Here is a 21,158-nt window from a genome sequence, read left to right as displayed (position 1 = left end):
CCTGGTACGATAATACCCTGATATCTGACTATTGGTCAGCCCTAAAGACATAGAGATGAGGAAAATCTTATTATGATTAATAAGGAGATTTCTGGGGACATAAATGTTTTTCTTTTAAATGGGGATGATGCATATCTTTCTAGTTGCAGGGAGGGATCTATTTTCAGTAAATAGAAAGGCTGTCTTTTCAAAACAAAAATGACTTCTAAAAATAACATTAAGTAAAATACAAAAGTTGTCACTGAAATATATTTTCAACCATACTTTTCAGTGGCCTGGGTTGCAGATTTCATGCTCTTTCTGCTAAGTCTCTTCCTCACCCCTAAAATCAGAAGCTTCTTATGCAAATGTTCTAAATGGAAAAACTGTGGGTTTGTTTTTTTCTTATTTTTTCCTGGGAAAATATTCACCCAAGTTGAGTCATAAATGTCCTGGTTGCTACTGGTGAATAACTAGATTTTCGGTTGTTTTTACAGACATTAGTGAGAGAGAAAATTGCCTTCATTACATATTTCTGAACTTCCTGATAGTTTCATATTGTGGTTGATTTTTTATTTTTAACCTCAGTTTATCTACGCTGAGTTTATCTATTCGTTCCCCCTGTAACTGCTAGGTCTATTAGTATGTATCACCTAACCTCTCACCAAAAATTTTTAATTCCCAGGCCTTTTAATATCTCCCACAGGCTCACTTTTTGGGGGGGTCTGTCCCAGTTCTTCTAACGGGACAGAGGTGCTGCAAGCACTCATGCAGCACCACTGAGGTGCTGCGGGTGGTGCAGAGCTGTAGCCTGGCTGCCACCCGCCTCTGCCCAGGCATGGTGGCCTGCTCCAGGCACCACAGCCCAGGGTCCTCCAGGTTTTCAGGACACCAGCTCCCAGCCGGCCCTGGCAGCACCCCCAAAGGAGCCGCTGCAGGGAAAGCCGTGCCGGCACCACCACCTGCTGGGGGCCGGCCGCGCTGCACCCCGCCGGGCGGGACCAGGCCTCAGCGCCCGGCGGCGGGAGGGATGCGGGGCGAGGAGGAGGACGAGGCCCTGCTCCACGTCGAGCATGGCGTGGTTGACCTCTCGGCTGGTCTAAATCCTGTGGTGTGTCCTCTGGCCGTGTCCCCCTCCTGACACTGCACTTCTGCTTCGGTCCGCTGACTCTCACCCTGCAGCTGCATGCCTCCATGTGGCACAGGGGCTCTGCAGAACTGCTGGCTTCTAACCAGATCCCTATGATGAGGCATTAGTAAAAATAGGAGCCAGAGCCTCTATGTTTTGGGTGTTTTGTAGGACAGGCCAGAAGGGAATTTGGAACTGCCAAAGCAGGGAGTGTGAATGATGTAAATAGTTTGTACCCACAATGTCTGCATTTCTGGAGGCTGGGCAGGCAGTAAAACCAGTGACCCCAGCTGCAAGGGATCATAGAATCATTAAAGTTGGAAACGGCCTTCAAGATCACCTGGTCCAGCCATCTCCCTACCACCAATATCACCCATTTTCCTTTCTGAGCAATGTACCTATAGAACTTGAACCATCCCTGCCCTACTAGCCATCTTCCTACATCCCCTTACCAACCAATCCACACAAACATAGCATTCACCCCTTGCCTTAACTCTCAGGAATCACAATCTATCCTCAATAACAACACAGAGGCCAGCTAGGATGTTGCCAGTTTCTTCTTCGTCACCTGAAAAGAGGAGTCACCCAGAGGCAGACCAATAGACCACTAAACAAAACAAAACAAAAAAAAACCATCCCTTTTCTGTGGGCTTCAGTGAAACTTTTGTACTTAAATCATCCTGAAGCCCCTGTACCTGGTTACTGAGGCCAGAGGCTGGCTTTCTGTGCTGATTGGCACGTGCCTAGTGCAGTGGTCTTGGGTGTGATGGTGGTGCCCACATACCTACAACAGGCCAGGAGGTGTTAGGTGAGGTGCCCCAGGGCTCACAGGTGATGGGATCAGCTGGGGAAGGAGGAACAACTGAGAGAAGCTGATTCTATCAACATAATTGCTGGGAAACAAAGCAATTGTAAAACATCAATAAAGATTTAATTACATATTGATTGCTGCTAAAATGTTCCCCGGGTGAACAGGTGCTTTAATAAAGCGGAATCAATTCCTAAGCTGTTCTAACCAGTCTTTTCCAAATGCAAATGTTGACTTAGGGCCTTTCTATTCATCCACAGTTTAATTAACATGATTTTATTGCACAAAAATCAAGATAAACTCTTGGCAAAGCAAAAGGCAACACAGACTCTGACGGGGGCACTGCAAGAAATGCTTGAGACTGGTGCATGCCTTCTGCCACCCATGCGCTAGCCCTTTTCCAGCCCTGCTGGTCCAGCCCTGCTGGCTGCCTGTGCTGCGGTCAGAGCTGTGCATGTGGTGCTGCGGAGCTGCCCTGCTGCACCTTGCTGTGCCCCCTGGCTGGCTGCAGGTACTGCATCTCTGCTCAGTTCATGACTGGGTGTATGTGGTGATGGTTGAATCTAGCTACTATCTCTGTTTGTGATCCAGAGGAAAACTCGCAAAAATCTGTTCAAGGTATGATGTCAATGCATGTAAATTAAAATACGTTTAACCCCAAAGGCTCCAGTTCCAGAGACAGGTGGTGAGGTAGGAATTGTTTGATTCTTCCAGCATCCCAGTGCAGACATTGCCTAGAACACCAAAGAATGACCACAGGATCCCTAGGCAGTGGCCAGCCATGGGCAAGAGAAGGACCTGCAGAAGAGGTGTCTCATTGCTGGTACTTCTGGAGAGCAGAGGAAAAAATTGGGTAGGCCTGGGTTCATTTGCATTTCTGTTTTGCAATAGTTTGCAGTCATCTGAGGGTAAAGTGTATTTAAGTGTGTAAATTGAGGTTAGTAAAGCCATTGATCCTGCTGGGAAGTGAAAGAAGACAACAGCAAATATCTGAGACAAAGCGGGAGGTCTCTTTCCCATCTCCCCACCCTTAAGAATTGTTTTTGTGGAAGAAAACATGAAAATGATGTTCAATCTTCCTGGCTCCCTGTGTTTTCCCCAGCTGTGCATGGAAGTACCCCTGGGTGGTGTATGGTGTTGAGCTGGAGCTGGGGGGTCTGGGGAAAGAGTTCCACGTGAGGCACGAGAGCTGGCACTGGGGGATCTGTGGGGCAGCCCAGACAGCAGTCCTCCTCTTCAGAGCAGAGGGTGGGTTTGCTAAAATGAAGGACAGCATGGTGTGCAGGGAGCTCCATAGGGAGGTGGGTTATGCTACTGTGTACAGTCCCATTGGTCACTCTGTGATGGGCAGAAGGGAGACCCAAGGGAGGAGCATCCTCCATGCTGGGCAGATGGAAGCCTTACTGGATGGAATTGTAGGCTTTTTTATTGTTAAATTCATAAATTAATGGTGAATTAGTGTCAATTTGTTATTGTAATGTGCTGTGGTGAGGAAGTACTGCCTGCCACAGGCATCCAGATGAAATAAGAGAGTCTTCCAGTGTTGAGGGTTATCATCTGGCTTTCTTGAAGGAGCCCATTTTTTGGCAAGGTCATAATCTCTTGCATCTGTTGACAAAACTGGAGGTCTTCCTTGTGGCCTATTGGATGGTGTCTTCCCTGCAAGGGAAGGCAGTAGAACCTGTGAGATGCAACGGTGTGATTATGCCAAAGACATAGCATGTTTTCCTTCAACTTCTGCCCTGAACCTGAATGCCCAAGCTGACTTCAAAACTTTTCAGTCTTGTAGTGGTCAGGGTCAGTAAGTGCAGCACTTCCCCGTGCCTGGGATACCACAGCAGCACAGAGATGTTTTGTTCAATGCAGTGCAGTGACCTCTTCTCATGACCACATGTAAACAAGGTCACTCCATCATTCCCATCACTGCAAACAATACTGGGCTTATAAGTAGTGGTCGTTCAGTCTTCTAGTGTCATATATTTGAACTCAAAGGACTCGTTCCTGAGTTTCCAAGAAGTTATCAGTAGAGAATTTGTTGTTTACTAAATAAACTTATGTTAAGCTGCAGAAAAATAATAAATAAAAAATCATAGTTTGGGATTTATATTCGACTGTCCTCCCAGAAGATGATAGAAACAGTCAGCCTTGGGGACCTGGGCTCCTGTCTATTTGGCAGAAAGTATGATATGTTCAAGCTGTGCTTCTGTTTTCCCAATATCCCTTCCTGTTCCAAATCTCAATTAGTCACAGTGCGTCTGCATCGTGCTTTGGACTGCTCACGTCTGTTGAAGGCTTAGGACTGGCATTTATGTCAGAAAGTCGTGTACCTGAGACCGAAGGGTGGTGTTGGTATGGGAGTTCAAGTCTCCTGGATACTATTCATTACGCTTAGAATTTCTTTGAAACTTGAAGAATGTATATGGTGGTATTTTTCTATGGTGTGTAAGGCATGTAGATACTCCCAATGGTTTTATAATCCTGAGAAACTTTTTCTGCATTACTGGCTAGATAAAAGTACTTACTACAAAAGAAATGCAGGCTTCTTTAGACTGTGCATGCAGGAATCTAACATTTGGAGAAATAAATAGCTCTGGATCCCACAGAGGAACCAGTACTGTTCTCTCTGTGGTAATGAAGAACAGGATATGTTGTAGGCACAATATTATTAATAAATAGTGAGCAATGCAATACAACTCTGTAATTCAATTAAGGATTTCAGCTGAAATTGCTCTTTGGAGTTATAGATGACAGTAAGCTTTGAAATTGAGTTACAGTCCAAGCAGGAACTGAGTCATGTGTGGCCATGTTCAAGAGTAGGATCACAATCAGGACTGGGCAAAATGTCACTGACAGTAGTGTATTCACTGAAAAATGGCATCTGGGGGACATAAATTAAATTAAACTAGGCTTATAAATAAATGTCAGACAGCAAAATAGGGAAAAATCAAAGTCAACATTTCTATGTATTGATTTTAAAATGGCAATTTTATTTAAAAAAAAAAAACATTTCATGTTGAAAAACAATTGTTTAAAGGTTTCATTAATCTGAACCCGAGACATGACATTTTGGAGGGGAAAATGCTTAATGTTTCAGTTTGCATCAGAATATATATTTTTTAACTTTCCTATATATCTCCTAAATTTGTATTTTAGTTTAAGCCAACCAACCTGTTTCCCCTTCAGTTTTGCGGTTCAGCCACTGAGCTGAAGATCCCTTTTTCTTTTAGCCATAATAAAAGCTGATGTCCTTTATAAGGGAGGAAAGACTGATTGCTTTAAACTTCACGAGCTGTCCTCTCTAACAGAAAAGACCGGTGTAGTGAGAGCTAAATTCTGCATGAGTTTAACAGGAAAAACAACTCACAGAAGAGCTAGACAAGAAGAGAAGAGTACAGCTGATGCCAACCTCTACTTTTGCCAGAGCTCTCAGATCAAAGGTTATGAAGCATATCATAAGCACCAAGCAGCTCTTCTGCCCTCGTCTGTTAGTTGGTTTTCCTTTACTTTCCAGGTTTTTTGCCCTAGCCTTCATTACTCTGCTAGGAAGCAACAGACAAGATGACAAATATTTTTTTAAGAAATACCAAGTCATGGTCAGCTTTCTAGTTTGCAGCAGGAAAGGAGCAAAAGGAAGGTGTAGAAATGTATTCACTCTCTGTGCCAAGCAACTACAAATGCAGCTTATTGTTCAGAAGCTATTCAGTGCCATTTTTTCCTAAGCTAAGATAATATTAGTTCAATACTCTGCTATCCTATAATCAAAAATAATAATAATAATTAAAAAAATCCTTCATAAATAAATAGAGATACCACTTTTCCTAAGATCAATCATTCCTATTAATTCAAGCAATTACTGCTTAGATACAACAAGATCTCATAGCTTTTTCCCATACCATCATCATCTCAGCCTTAGCTCTTTTCTTGCAGGCAAGGCAGACAAGGGTTTCGAGTCCCCACATCACACATTAGTGTCAGCGTCCAGGGCTGAAATGAAGAATGTTCTGCAGTGTTTGAAAATCATTATACAAATCCATTTACTTCTTACTGCTTCTCATGATTTTGGGACTGAAAAAAAATAAAAAATCCCTACACAAGGCAGTTTTTTGCTCTGCAGATTTGATAGCTCTGTATTTTTAAAGCACAGCTGTGTTGCCATGAGTAATGTGCTAACTGTAAAAGCCACATAGAGATACATCTTCTTGGAACTGCCTTTAACGAGGTTAAATCAATTAATTTCAGGAAAGTGTTCATATGCCATGATAAAAGCTGTTAAATAAATAGGATTTTCAAGCAGTAAAGAACAAGATCTGTTTCTTCTGAAGCACTGGATATTGCCTAGAGTAAGAAACTGGTGATCCAATAAGATACAGTTTGTAAGCACTGAATTAAGTCTCTAGTTCAGTTCTCTTCCTCTTTTTTTTTTTTTTTTTTTTTTTTTGACTAGATCATCCTGTAAGAAATCACAGCCACACTACTTACCTTTTTTCCTGCCAAGTAATCTGGAAAAGCTTGTCAGACAACATAGGACCCTGAAATTCAAGGCTAAATTCAAAGAGCTTGACAAGATCATCTATCTTCATGTACATAATCAACTGTCTTACAGCTGCTTCCCAAAGGAAATGAGACCTGGCAACAAGCTGGAAGAGCTGTGGGTGTGTTTTTGTTATTGTTGTTGTTGTTTTTGGTGAAGGATAGGGAGAGAAGTCTCTTCTTAAACGAGCCAAGCACCAAGTAGGCATTATTACTTTTTTCCGGTTCCCTAGTGAACTTTTCACATGTTCTAATGGCAGGTCATAGCCACTTCGTTAAATGTTTTAGTGACAGTAAATACAGCAAAAATAATTGTCATGAATGCATTATGCCTTAAAGCTCTCTCACTAGGTTAGGAAAATTGTGGTTAAAAACTGTGGCATTTGGATGACCTTCCTTTTGCTGTTCTTCCAGCTAATACTAATACTCAATTCTAATATAAATAGAGGCAAACATTTGTGATAATAAACTTTCAACCTCAGTCACTGACTTGTTTATAGTGAGGTTGGTACTTGAGGGATCCAGTGTAATTTAAAAGGCAATAAATTGAAACAAACTCACTCCGTTTTGGAGGCTGCTTATGAACTCTTTTAATTTGGTGTCATATTTATTTGGGGAGAATCAGATTATCCTATTCATTAGATGCAGTGGCTGGTGATGAATGGAACAACATTCCCCATCAATGGCATTAATTGAATCCTTGCAAGCACGGATAATATCCCTGCAGGAAACAGGAGAAGATGGAAAAGTTCTCCAAAGGTCTGCAAATACTACAGCAAAGAGGGAGCACTACTGGGCAGCTGTGGTTGTTGGCAGCAGTTGAATTCTTTTCATTTTTTGTGAGACTACTTAACAAGTAGTTATGATCTCTAGGCATACAACGAAGACCAGATCCCGTGCAGCGAGGCATTGCATGAGTGCATGTTAAGGGGAAGCTCCTGCTTCAAGGCTGAGTTTAAATAGAAAGATCCCCCAACGTATGGGACAGGTGGTAGAGTTAGCCACACAGAAAGTAAGGGGTTTAAGATGTGGTTTGATGATCCAGTTTAGCTGCTGTGGTAGCTTCCTTCACTCCGTCACTTCCCTGAGTTGGCGATGAGCTGGTTCTGGGGACAAACCAGCAGAGAACCTCTCTCAAGATCTGTAGCCAAAGGATGCAGATTTGTTCCAAGGGGCTGCTTGAACCACCTGAGGCAGAACCAAGGAGAGAGCACAGCTCTCCTGAGCTGCAGGTTAGTGCCATAGCTAAATCCTTTGCCTTGGGGGAAATGTACTTTATCTCAGAGGGAAGCCATAATCAGAAAGACTGGCAGACCTTCAATAAAAACACTTCAAACCTCATGTTTTGTAACCAGACCCAGACTATTTTCTCCTAGCTCATCAGTAATACATGCTTGGGTCTGTTGAAAATTTCTCAGAAATGTGTCATCCTTCCAGGGAGCATGTCCTATTGATGGAACCATTAGCCAGTGACAATCAATTAGGGCATAATTCAGTATTCAAAAATGAGCAGGAGCTATCTGATTCATGTCCTTGTTCAGATTAGAAGTTGTTTGTTACTAGCAAATTACTTTATTGTCAATGAAAGGTGAAAACCAGTCTGAAATATTGATGGGCTTAGGTGCAAAAAGGGAATCCAGACTTTACTAACTTGTGAGTTTCCTGGTTGCTTCCTATGGAAGAGATTCTGCTCCCTTACATCCCAATGGCACAAAGCAGTGAACAAAGGCAAAGTGAAAGAACTCTTCCCTGGGAGTATAGGACCCCCAGAGATCCCCGATGTGCCCCATGAAGCCTGTCCCTGTATTCTGGCCAGATCCTTGCCATCACTGGCATGCTTCCAGTTCTGGGGTCTGCAGGCAAAGGGCAGTGTGTGCCCTAAGCTGCGTGTGCACCAGAACGGTTCTCTTGGGGAATTCAGGGGCAGCAGGTGGAGGCATTTTTCCTGAATGATTTGAACACGTGCCCAAAACCCTCCTGGAGAGTAACTGAAAGGGGCAAGGAAGCACTTGTCAGGACAGATGAGTACTCATGCAAATAGGAGATGCCAGAGCTGGTCACCAGGATCACTGATGACACTGAGGTCTCCCATTGCATGTCCTCATCTAGGGACAGACATAGAAATGGAGACAAGTGACAGGAAGCAGTGGATTAGACCACAGATCATCAGAGCCCCAGGGAAATCATCCACCCAGGGATGTCACCTTTTCTCTCCACTTGCGCTGGACTGTATTTCTTTCTGACATGCTCCTTCAATAACACAGTCCTGAGAAGATTCTCTCAGCCAAGGTCTCGAAGAGGTTAAAGCAGTAATAGCCACAGAGGGAGCAACATAGGCATCTATAAAACTAACCATTTCAGAGCACTAATTTCATCAGCAAGCTAATTGCAAATATTGTATCTAAGAACATTTCCAGCCATCTGCAGGAAGGGAATGTCATAGTGCTTGGAAGGCATGATGTTTTTATGATTGTGTCTTGCTGATAAATAAATGTGGTGCAGTGAGTTTTGGATGTCACGATGATAATCATGTAGAGCAAACATCTCTTGCTGTTAGCTGGAGGTGTTTACATAACACCTTTACTGTGGTATCTGAATACTTCCTGGTGTGTGTTTGTCCTCCCAATACTTCTGTTACATTTTACTTCTGTTTTAGAGCATAGAACTAAGTGGATGTGGGGACTGTTGCTACTCCCTACATTAGGGCTTGGCTGTACCTGTTGTCACATGGGAAACCTGTGATACTGCTAGGAACAAAATCACAGGTTCCCAAGGCTAAAGGTACTTTGCCAACTGTTTCTCATACTTTTACTGTGGAACCAGCTAAATATTTGCAGTCTTTAAACAACTTCCATTATAATTAGTCCTAATCTGATATGAGGGGGGTGAAGAAAAGGTCTGTGTCCCTTCCCCAGAGTAAGAACAGCAGCAATGTCAGGACAGTGGAAGTTTGTGCTGTCCCTGTCCCTGTGATTCCTGCATTCTGGGTAAATCGAAATCCTCACTTGCTGAAGGTGGAGGTTTTGTCAGACATCAAGTCTGCTGGAAGGTAAGCGATGTTTACAAAGCATATAGGGCAGAACTTACCGTGGTTCAGCTTGGTTTAGTTTTTGGCTCTCTTTGACTGGGGCAATGGAGTTTGAACTCCAAAGAAAAATGCTGCAACGTTGGGTAGAGCTGTGGCAAGATTTGCCTTTCTGTCTACTTGGAATCTGCTCTTTAGGCTTGTTGCTCCCTGGGAACTGAGTTCTGATGTTTGGATTGAGCCTCACATACCTCTCAAATTATCTTGGTTCATAACCACCCCATTTCAAGGACTTGTGTATAACATATAAATAAAATTAGTTATGCACCGTTTTCTTCTCCAGTGCAAAGGTGATCTGTAGTGCCTTGATACGATGCCACCTGATGAAGTGGCAATGCAGCAAATAACCTGTAAAGCTCTGCAGACTCACCTCCTGCCTGCTCACCAGTGAAACAAAGCAGCTGCGACAGCACAACCTTGCAACAACAAATAACTCTGTCTGCATATAGCCTATGGCTTTTGTGGGTTGCCAGCCAAAGAACTGAGAGTTTAACACCACAGGCCCTACTTTGGGAGAGCCGACAGCCTTTCAAAGAGAAGCCAAAATTATTTAAAAAAATATTTGTTGTGAGTCATTTTAATGAATGAGGTTGTCAGCCTTTCCAAGATCTGCAGTAATGATCAATGGGACACTTCCCTCACCTGAAGACCACTGGAAACATTATACTCTGAAGTTTCATAAGTTTGTGCTGATGTGGACAGCCTGCCAAGCACAACAACATTTTTGCTTTGAGGACAGGGTGAAGTTACTACATCTAGGGTTAAGGCTAAGTAATCCCAGGGGTCAAGACATTCAGGACTTGCAACATAGCTCCTAAAATACTTATAATTTTCCTCTAGAATAAACTGGTTTTAAAAAAAAAAAAAAAAAAAAAAAGGCAGAAAACCTCATGTTTCTTGTTAATTTTAGCACGCAAACATCAATTAGACCTTGATGTTGTATGCAAAGGAAATAGAAACCTTACCACAGAAATAACTCACTTTAAAAGGACTCATTACCATCCCAGCTTGTCTGGGCTCTAGTCCTGGCAGGTGAATTTCTCCACACAGATTCAGCTCTAGGGCTGAGGACCATGGATTTTGTTGAAGTTAGGATACTGCAGTCCAGTCAACATCTTCTCAAGATCACGACGTATGGTCATATGCAGAGAGGTGCACGGGACTTTATTTTCTCATTGATTTTAATAGCAGGTGTGGAGGCTAAGCATCTTTATTAATAAAGTGTATGTATATAAAGTGCTTATCATAATAAATGAACAGAAGTAGATGCCGAATTACTGCAATATGAAGGGGCCCTCCAGAAGGATCTGCTAGTGCAACCTCTGGCAGATCACTAGCTGGTCCTGCTTTTCCTATAGCTCGTGTTATATGACTTCCCTATAAACACACACAATATGAGATTTTGACTTCTAACAGTCTAAATGCGGATACCAGGACATGTCCCTAAACGTGTTTTCCCACTCTGTGACTTTGTCCATGCACTGAGAGCTCAGATTCTCTTGTTCAAGGGTCCCATGGGTTATTGTGTGGGGACAAAGCCTTTATGGTTTCTCAAACACAGTGTGGAGCTTGCTTTAACTTCTAACGCACATCTTGGTTTGTCTGAGTACAGCACCAGACCTGCCAAAATCTGAACCCAGGTCAGTAGAAAATTCACATTAGAAGCATAGTTCATGCTGGCTGAAGTTTTGATTCAGAAGAAAAGCTTCTTCTAGTCTTTCATGTCTGTTCCCAAGATGACCACTGTACTAACAGTGTTTTTGTTGTGGCACATGGAGGAACGAGGCCCCATTTTGCCAAGGTGTGTAAGGCAGGCAGGAAACTTCACCTCAAATTTTGAAGCTCTTACAATGTAACAGAAGGCCTGTTGAAGAAAACAGGGCCTGCACAATGTCTTTTATAATATAATAACGGAAACATTAGCATTTGTCCATCCTACAAGACTGGTAGTATTACGAGGAGTCAACTTTGATCTTTAGACCATGAGACAAGAGGTTGTCAGGAGAAAAAATTCAGCAGGTTCACATGAATGGTGAAGGGTACTCTTAGGGTTACTCCCAAATTATGAGGTAGTTTCTTCCTTTGAAAATTAAATCCTGATTTAAAGAAAAAAAGTCATGATAGTTGTGGAATCACCTAGCAATACAAATTTGAGCAAAATTCAACTTCTGGCAGGTGGAAAATAATCACTATTTTGACAAAACAAAATAAGTTTGTAACACAGATACACTTGGTACGTATATGTATTAAAAATAACCGGTTTGTTCATGCCTGAGTTTCCAATTTAGGATGTCTCTGTGAAATGAAGAATGAAATAGCCTGCTAACTATGTGTGCTTCAGGATGGTTCAAAAACTGGTTAGGTCTGGGCCTAACCAGTATCTGAGCTCGAGCCTGGTTCCCCCTGTGGAAATGACATTGCAGAGCTGCAGAGGCCATTTCCACTTAACAGGAGTGAAATGTGTTTCACTGGCTCTGGTGGTGCTCTGCTGCTTTACAGCAGCTGAAGCTCTGCCTTTAATTCAGCCAAATGCTAATTCCCAAAGGCTGGGCAAGTTCTGAGTGCCTGGAAATAGGCTTTGGAAAATAAAATACTCTTCCAGCCTCCCCTACTGGGGTAGCTGCCACTTCATCTATCATAACCTTAGCCCTGCTTTCAAGACTGTTGTGAAGCTTTCTTCATGCTTCCAAAAATGCCTCACGCTTTGCAGAAAGTAGCTTTTAAAGTATGGTGCATTTTTTACTACTTTTTTAATGTAGAAAACAGTCATAAAATCAGAAAGCATATTAATTTCAATTTATTGGGAAGACCTGGGTATAAAATCATCACCTGAGACCTCAGGCCATGGAGAGGTGAGAAAAATCAAACTTTGTGTAACTCCAATCTAAGATAATTAAGCTTGAGTAGTAATTGCTAGGGAAGGTCCCAGAAGATTTGCCCTTTATTTGTGCTATTTCAGGGGCTGGGCTTTGGCTTCTTAGTTGAGTTGTTGAGGAAGGTGAGTCTGAAAAGAAGCAGGAAGCTAGTATAGTCTTTACTACAGAAGTTTAGTGTATTTCCCAATAAAGTAATTATTGTTGGAGATATAACTAAATCGTTTTTTTTTTTAATGTTTTTATTTCAAAGTCCTGTTCTCAGACACTGGTTGCATACAGCAATATTCATCTGATGGTCTGGAGACCTCGTATGGTTCTATCTAAAGGAATTTACTCTGAAGAAAAATCTTCTGCCCTTACTAGGAGTGAAAAGAGAGTGGTTATTGTGCTGCTGTTGAGAACTGCTAAAAGACTTACACTATCTTCTTAAAAAGGAGGATATCCCAAGCCATTGCTGTTCTGGGGAAGATTGGCCACAGGTGGCTTCTGCAAAATTAATATATTTATTGTCTGTGCATATTAGAAAGACTTAGGAAGGTATGGAGCTCTTAGTGACTTGTCAGGCTGGGTTGAAGGAAGGCAGGGCTGACTGTGAGACTGTGCCAGTCAGTCTGATATCCCAACCACTGGGCAGCAGAGCATAGGACTGTAAAGTCTTGTAGCCTTTTTTTTTTTTTTTTACATAGACTTGCTGTTTCTCTGATTTTAGTGATATTACTTTGCAGCTTGTACTGGTTTCTGTAGCTCTTTCTTCAGTGTCAAGAACTGTGTACTGCATTTTGCATAAAGTCCTAGCACAATGCCATTTTTGTCAACTATTTCACATTTTTTGCTTTATGTATCTTCAGATTGCATTTGCAATTCTCACAGCTGCCTTGTGTCATGACCCCACAGTAACGCTGAGATGGCAGTGTTTTCCTCATACGCTTGGCAAGGTCTGGCTGCTGAGCCTTCTGCCCTCCTTCACACAACTTATTTAAAAACAGCTCTAGGATCTTTGTTTAGGCTTTGTATTTTCTATTAAGTTTCGTGGTGTATCAGTTGTGCCTTTTCTCAGTATTGCCCTATCCTTTTCCATGTTGCTGATGTCTCTAACCTAACTGTCATCAGCAGGGCTTACTTACACTTTCCCCGGTCTAATGTCACAGTCACAGTAGAAAATCTTAAATAAGGTCCATCCAAAAGATCACTCCAGTGGGGGTGTGTGTCCAGCCTGTAGTTTTATTTCTACATAACCCCCGGCATCTTTAACTGTCCTTAATAGTTGTGCAGTATAGGGATTTGTTTGCTTTATTTTTTACTTAAATTCTCATCTTTCTCCATATTCCTATTAGTCGTTTCTCCTGTGAAACCCTATATAATGCTTCATGTACTTGCAAAGACACTAAATTTGCCACTCTGTCCTAATAAGGTTAGTAATATCGATTAGGCATGCCAGTTAATTTGGCATGTGTTCCCTGTGGTAAATTTGTGTTACGTTTTTGCCTCTTCACCTCCAGGATCAAACTTTACTTTTCTTCAATACTTGCTTAGAAATGCTATATAACACTGAAGCTAATTTTATAAATATTTGAATTGTTTGTGTCCCTGGTTTGGAAAGGATCTACGCACGTTTCATGTGCCAGCTCTTTTATTGCTGAGGGATGTAGACGGTCAGATTCTTCTCTCTTCTGAGCAATGCTAGGTTAGTTTTGTACGAGTTTCCAGACCACTTCTCTTGTGGTAATTTCTGGCTATCATAATAGGCAAAAAAATGAGATGGTTAATCTGTGCCGCACTGCTATTCATGATGAGAAATAAAGTAAAAGCCTTACTTTGTTTTTGGATCAGGAGATACATACATTTCTTTAGTTTCTGCATTTTCCATACTGGACAGCAGTCCTTGCATCTTATTCTGGGGTTTCTATTTGTATTTATTTATGGCAATAAAATGGTGTACAACATTTACGTGCTTGTGGGACAAATACTGTTGTTGTTTTCCCCTCCAGGATGCTACACAGATTCAGGGTATTGTTGTTCTTGTCTGATCTGTGTAAGGGCCATTTGTGCTGAGAAGTCTCCTGGGGATTTTTGACTTCTAAGCCCCTTCTGGTTAATGACAATCCAAATGGCTGGCGTTTCTGAGGATATTAAAAGGGTATGGATGGGTCAAGAGTTAGTGTAAACTACTGCAAGATCTTTGTTTTCCCACATACAAAGAAAGTGCTCTGAGGAAAGCATGTTTCTGCAGTACTTCAAGAACACTCTAAATCTATCTATGCTATGTATACAGGATGCATATTCCTATTGCATATTGCTATGTGTAAAGAAAGGGTTTTTTTTTTTGTTTTGTTTTGTTTTTGTTTTTTTTTTGTGGGAGACCAACAGCAAGCTTGGTACAGCATGAACAAGGAATTGAAGAATTGTTCTCTGGGAATTGCATTGTACTGATCTTATCTGAGGAGATGGCTTCAGTTCTCTAGCTTGGTGTTGTGGTCTGCAGCACCTCAAGGCACCTTGTGTGCTCACCAGTCCACAGAGGGGTCAGACTCTGCTTCTCATAGTTATGGTGCTAGCTTTAAGCCTCCAGGCCCACACAATTACAGCTTCAGAACCTAGCTGAAGCACTGGAACTGCTCTTGCGTAAAGGGATATGGCAGAATCGCTTGAGCATTGAGATGCTCAGACGTGATAATGGCAGTCCAGTTAGGAGAGTTGTAGAGAGTTGTTGGAGATACTCCTTGATTTGTTGTAGTCTTTTCTAATTTTCCTGTTTTCCGATAATTTACCAGCTGATGGCTGTTCATGTCTACATTAATTCAGTCTTCATCAGCTAACAGTTCTGAGCCTTTGAGCTTCGTATTGACTGTTTGTTTCTGCTCTTTTGTTACTGAGGCCAAAAAAGTAATTTTAATAACTACGAATGTTTGTTCAGATTTGTTTGTCTGGCTCTCATTACTTACTAAGGGTCACTTAACATCCCTGTAGTGTTATGTAGGACAAACTAAGAAATGAGGTTGTCCATAACAGAGCTGTGTGCCAGCAAAATACAACTATGCAAGCTGGATCATGAACAGCATTGAAAATACACAGTAGAAATTCTCCTTGGTACAGTAGCACTCAAAAAACATACATTTACAATAACTATAGAGGGTTGGGATCTTGGATTTACAGCTCATTGGTGAAAATGGACTTGCTAGTATTTTCACATTTGTACTTATTACGAGACTGTACCTGGCTTCTTGTATTGCTCTTTCAGTATTGTAAGCAGAGAAAAGTCCATGGTATTAACACAGGAACAGGATATCTTTTTTTGGATATTTGTAAACCAAAAGTTCAACATGAGGCACTTGTCCTCCATTTAATATGGAACTTAAACCTTTACGGTAGAGGCTTCTATAGATGCCACTTCTGGGTGCGCTTGTGGTCATATGCAGCATTCATAAATACTGCTACAATTTTGCTGAGAATAGCCAAAATACGTAGTCCCAACTGTTGGCTAAGTGCCTTCTGCCTTATCATAATATTCTCTGTGTTGTCAGTATGGTGCAGAATTGTTCATTTCCTGCCCTGAAAGACTGTTTAGTTCTACTGAACGTTATTAAGCAGATGTAGCATTTCACCCAAGAGCTGGTTGTGTTTCAATTCTGGATAAAGTGGTTCCTGTAAATAAGGCTTGCAAAATGCTTTCTGTCTGAACAAAACTATGGGCCAGTTTTTATTACACGCTATTATTATAATTATAGGATCTTCTGCTTAATCAGGATGTGCTTAATTAGGATAGCCATTTAATTGGGACATCTCCCAAGGAACCAATTTAGCTTAATGACATTAGTACTATCTAATCAGGGCAGCTTAGGAAAAATTTTGCTTTTAAAAAATAAGACCCCAGCAGAGGAAAAAATAAGCTGACATTTTGCTGGTCTGATGCATCTAGTCGATTTCCTAAAGTTTTGGGTTGCAGCACAGCACATGCAGCTGCAGGGATAATCTCCTTATTGTTGCAGAAGATGAGGAAGATTGTCCTCTTGTGAAAAGTACCCAACAACACATTCACTACTGCTGGCAGCTGCCATGTCCTTATAGCAGAATACTGTGGCAAATGAGGCTCAGGAACTCATCCTGTGCCCAACAAGAAGGAAAAAATAAAAATAAAAATAAAAATAAAAATGGTTGACAAATATTAATAGCAAAGTGGAAAATACCATGTTTTAATTGTGAAGCTTTTCATGTGAATCTGGAGTAAAGACACAAGTAACAGGTCTTAAACATGGAGTTGTTCAGAGATTCTGACTGAAACTATTGGTCACTGAACCTTCATCCATACCTCAGGATAGAAAACCTCTTTTCTTATTCTAGCTTAGCTTTTGAAATTAATCTTATTGTGGTTGTACATTCAGTATTGAGTGAGATATGACTATCAAGGAAACCCTGCTGCTGTAAAGAAGCAGGATTATGCAAGTTAGACCTAGATTTCAGGAAGTTTGAATGGACTATCTTCTGCCATCAGGCTGAAGACCCTGTCTCGGCCTGTGGACTAGCCACTGCAGTTCTATGAAGCATGGTTCTGGCCATGCTTCCCTCAGGACAGGTGAGGAACAAACCCCCAGACTGAGTGCAAGACACAAGGCTGACTTCAGTGGCGAAGCTGTCTTAAAATTCCAGTTCCTAACATTCTCCCTCCTCTGCTTGTTCCCACGCTGCAAGGTCACTGTCTCTAGTTTTGGTAATACAACTATTAAAGTATTAGCTGGATCAGTGATAAAACAAGGTTTAAAATAGATATTTTCCTTTTTTTTAGAATGTTTTTTTAATGTTATTTTTAATTGCCTATCAGTCCAGCTGTCCACTTGCCAGCTTTCCTGGGAGGTACTGTCATGTCTTGTCTCACAGAGTGATGAATGAGTGGATGGGGAGAAAGCTGGAAAGAGACCAGTATAATCCCTGAATCCAACATATTGGAAAACTGTATACTGACCTACCCTGTCTCACTGAAAGTAGGAATGGCTGTTACCTGATACTAATTAATTTAAAAACTCAGGTCTCTGTCTTCATCTGACTGTACCTCTTGGGTGCTCTTCATATATTGGCAGGCAGAACCAGGTATTCTTTTTTCAGTGCATCTGAGGAGGTCTAACAGTTAACCAAGTAAGAATTAAAATTGCATTAAAGTATATCCTGCAAGGTCTGTGCAGGTATGTGTTCCTCAGGGGCTGGATGCCTCATTAGAAGTACAGAGCCTGAAAGAAGTAAACTCATTCAAACTAAGTTAATTACAAAATCAAGAGACTCCCCGAGAAGGATGAATGTTCTAATTGTGTGACTGCCCATCCTTATTTGGGTCACCTTGTACAGCCTCATCTTCTTTTCAGTGCTCTTAATCCGTGTGTGCCTCTTCTTCACTGAAGATGCTGGGGCTGCAGTTTTCAGAGGTTGATGCATGTTTAAGGTAGAAGCTGGCTTATTAATAAGTCGTGGCAGGTTTGATGCCATGACTACTCCATTGGAGAGCCTGTCCCAGTGCCCGACCACCCTCTGGGTGCAGAGCCTTTCCCTAACCCCCAGCCTGACCCTCCCCTGTCCCAGCTCCATGCCGTTCCCTCGGGTCCTGTCGCTGTCCCCAGAGAGCAGAGCTCAGCGCCTGCCCCTCCACTCCCCTCATGAGGGAGCTGCAGGCCACCATGAGGCCTCCCCTCTGCCTGCTCTGCTCTGCGCTGAACAGATCAAGTAACCTCAGCTGTCCCTCATACATCTTGCTCTCTGGACCCTTCACCATCTTTGTAGCCCTCCTTTGGACGCTCTCTAATAGTTTTATGTCCTTATACTGTGGTGCCCAAAACTGCACACAGTGCTTAAGGTGAGGCCGCCCAGTGCAGCGGAAGACAATCCCTCCCCTTAGCTGGCAGGCCACACTGAGCCTGATACACCCTAGTGAACAGATGGCCCTTGTGGCTGCCAGGGCACACTTGTGACTCCTGTTCAAACCCCAGACAGCTTTCTGTGGGGCTGCTCTCCAGCCTCTCATCCCCTAGTCTGTATGTACAGCCATGGTTGTCCTGTCCACATGCAGAATCTGGTACTTGTTAAGTTCCATAATGTTGGTGATTGCCCAGCCCTCCCATTTGTCAAGATCTCTCTGCAAGGTTTCTCTACCCTCAAGGGAGTCAACAGCTCCTCACTAACATATTTAATTTGATAGTTCATTCTCTTCCTGGGAGTTAATTACCTGCACATCACTGATATTTCATATGGTGAAGAGCAAGAGCTCTGGAGCTGTGTCTGCAGCCCTGAATGCATGTGCATCTCCGTGTGTGTGCTTGTGGCATGTAGGAAAATGTCTAGTCCTGTCTGAGTTCATGTGCTCCTGCAGCTGGAAATTGAGTTCTCTGTAGCCATTTACACTTAATTTCTGTGTATCATGATGGCACAGAGGGGCTTGGAACTCATTGTGGGCAGGTGTTTTTGGTAGTTATTAACAATTAATACACACAGCACAGGATTCAACATAAGGGTTCTTTCCTAATAGGGAAGTGATTTGTAAACCTCTGTTAAAACACTTGATGGTGTTTTCCTTGATAGGTATTAAAACTGTTATTAAAAAAAAAAAAAAAAGTTTGATAAAGAGTAGGTATTCTTGGGTGTTGGTACTACTTAGTGGCCTTATACCTCTTATTAACTTATAGTTAGCTATAAAAGGAAATATTAAACATATTTTGCTCCTTAGTATAAAATGGGGGGATTGCCACTGAGTAACACACTTAGAATAAGCATCACACTGCTTATTTTCATTCCCTAAATATAATAACAGACTACTCAGACAAAAATGAGTACAATCAGTCTAGCTGATGGCTGAATCATAGCAACAGCATCAATTAATTTGTTTCCAGGTCTAAAAAACTAATAAAGACTTTACGTAATCTCCTAGATACAAGTCTTAATGATAACATCTTAAATCTGTTCTTTATGCTCAGATATTCTTTGTACACATAGATGTCTTCTACTACCGCTTTCATGTGAACTCTGTTTGTAAAAAGTGATATTGAGTTCAGATAGTTGAAATAAAAGTATGTCCCTTCTATATTATACTTAAGAGAAGCTTAATATCTGGTCTGTATTGCCCAAAATCATGCCACTTAATTATAGACCAGTCACAATAGTGCTTTCATGTGTGCTCTACAGTCTTCGATGCGGATTGTTTTATGAATGATTTTAAAATATGTATAGTGTACATTTATTATTCCATGCCCCCAGATCCTGAGAAATAATGTGGTAATTATATACATTAATCCTGGAATGCTTTGCATATTGTTGTTCTAACTATTTGTGTTTTGTGGAAAACAGATCAGTGACAATGTCTTGAACTGTAAAGCCTGCCATTGTCCTCACTTAAAGGTTAGCATTTGCAAATCTGGATTGTTCATTCATTTTGCAGTACAAATAATTGAGCATATACTGGATTAAGATTTTTGTTAGCAAATATATTGCCTTTTGCTCTGAGTACAGGTAAAATATTTCCTCTTGTTTCAGCCAAATAGTTCCATGACTCCTTCTCACAAATAGTAAGATGCTCTTTACTAGTACTTCTTTGCCCAGAAGTCTGTAAGCAACTCAGAGAATGCAATTAAACTGCTGTGAAGCTTGCCTTTGCAATGCATGGGGAATACATTCATCCTATTAATATCTATATTCATGGGCTATTTCTGAGATAGAGGAGCTATATTAGCAGTTTGTAGATTTAACAATCCATTTTGGTTTGCTAGTGACAATTAACTTGCTTGATGTGAAGCTATGCATGCCTGTGTGCATTGTTCCATGTGGGACTTCTGTGATGGCTTGTGAAAATGCAGATTATTGGGAAAGGACACTTTACAATCTGCAGTAGTTTAGCTGTATTTCTGACAAATGAAGTTAGATACATGCTGAATTTTAAATGGGAATGGTGTGGTTAGATGACTTCATCAGCTTTAAAAGTATTATCTGCAGTGCCAGCCAGCGTCTGCGGCCTTTGAATCCCATGAGCCTTCCCAAAAACACAGGGCAGACAGTATATCCACATTATGGTTCAGAAGCAGTCTGTGCATTTTGCAATTATTTTTTTTAACAAAACCCTATACTTGACTATATTTGCTGTGAGTTTAACATATGTGCTGAGGAGACCAGAACCTTCCAGTATTTTTCAGCTGTCTTCTCTGCTGTGAATGCAGTGTTTTTCAGAAATTGGTCTTTAGAACGTCAGGACCACTTCTAATGTCTGCATTGAAATGAAATAAATACTTGGTACACATAATTATTTTTAGCCATGAAATCAGCTTATCAAGCAGATGAATCAGTGGCTCCAACTCACTATGAGCATAACACAGGATAAATGCATTCTACTTGTAGTCCTGCTGTAATAAAATAGATTCAAGACAAATATTTATGAATGATGAAGTAGTGGTTGCCTGCTAGCTGTTGACAAGGAGGCTTTATACTCCCATAGTCCGGAGAGAGGACACAACAATTTATGAGCTACAATTATAGTATTCAAAAGACAGAGATTTTTACCTGAGAAAGGCCTGAAAGATAAAACAAAGCCCTATTTTTAGGGGGTAATGTGCAAATTTCATGTTCTGAATGTCAGCATAGCTTGCAATTAAAAAAAATTATCTTTCTACTGCCAGGGTTGCATCTTGAGCCTAATAAAATGAAGCTGCACTTGCACCTGTGATATTCTACAGAAAACATTTACTGTTATTATTATGTCACCATGTCTAATATAACCCACCATATTTT

General features: G+C 41.4%; 1 long non-coding RNA gene across 1 annotated transcript; it reads left to right on the top strand.

The window, feature by feature from the left end:
- Nucleotides 1-2,121: 2,121 nt before the first annotated feature.
- LOC311439866 lies at nucleotides 2,122-7,006 on the top strand. The gene is made up of 3 exons (XR_014695048.1): nucleotides 2,122-2,534; nucleotides 2,631-2,769; nucleotides 6,361-7,006. It is a non-coding gene; the product is annotated as an uncharacterized lncRNA (long non-coding RNA).
- Nucleotides 7,007-21,158: the final 14,152 nt, after the last annotated feature.

The sequence above is a fragment of the Aythya ferina genome (assembly GCF_964211825.1).
Source record: "Aythya ferina genome assembly, chromosome: 7".
NCBI lineage: Eukaryota > Metazoa > Chordata > Aves > Anseriformes > Anatidae > Aythya > Aythya ferina.
This window is presented reverse-complemented; position numbering and strand designations above follow the sequence as displayed.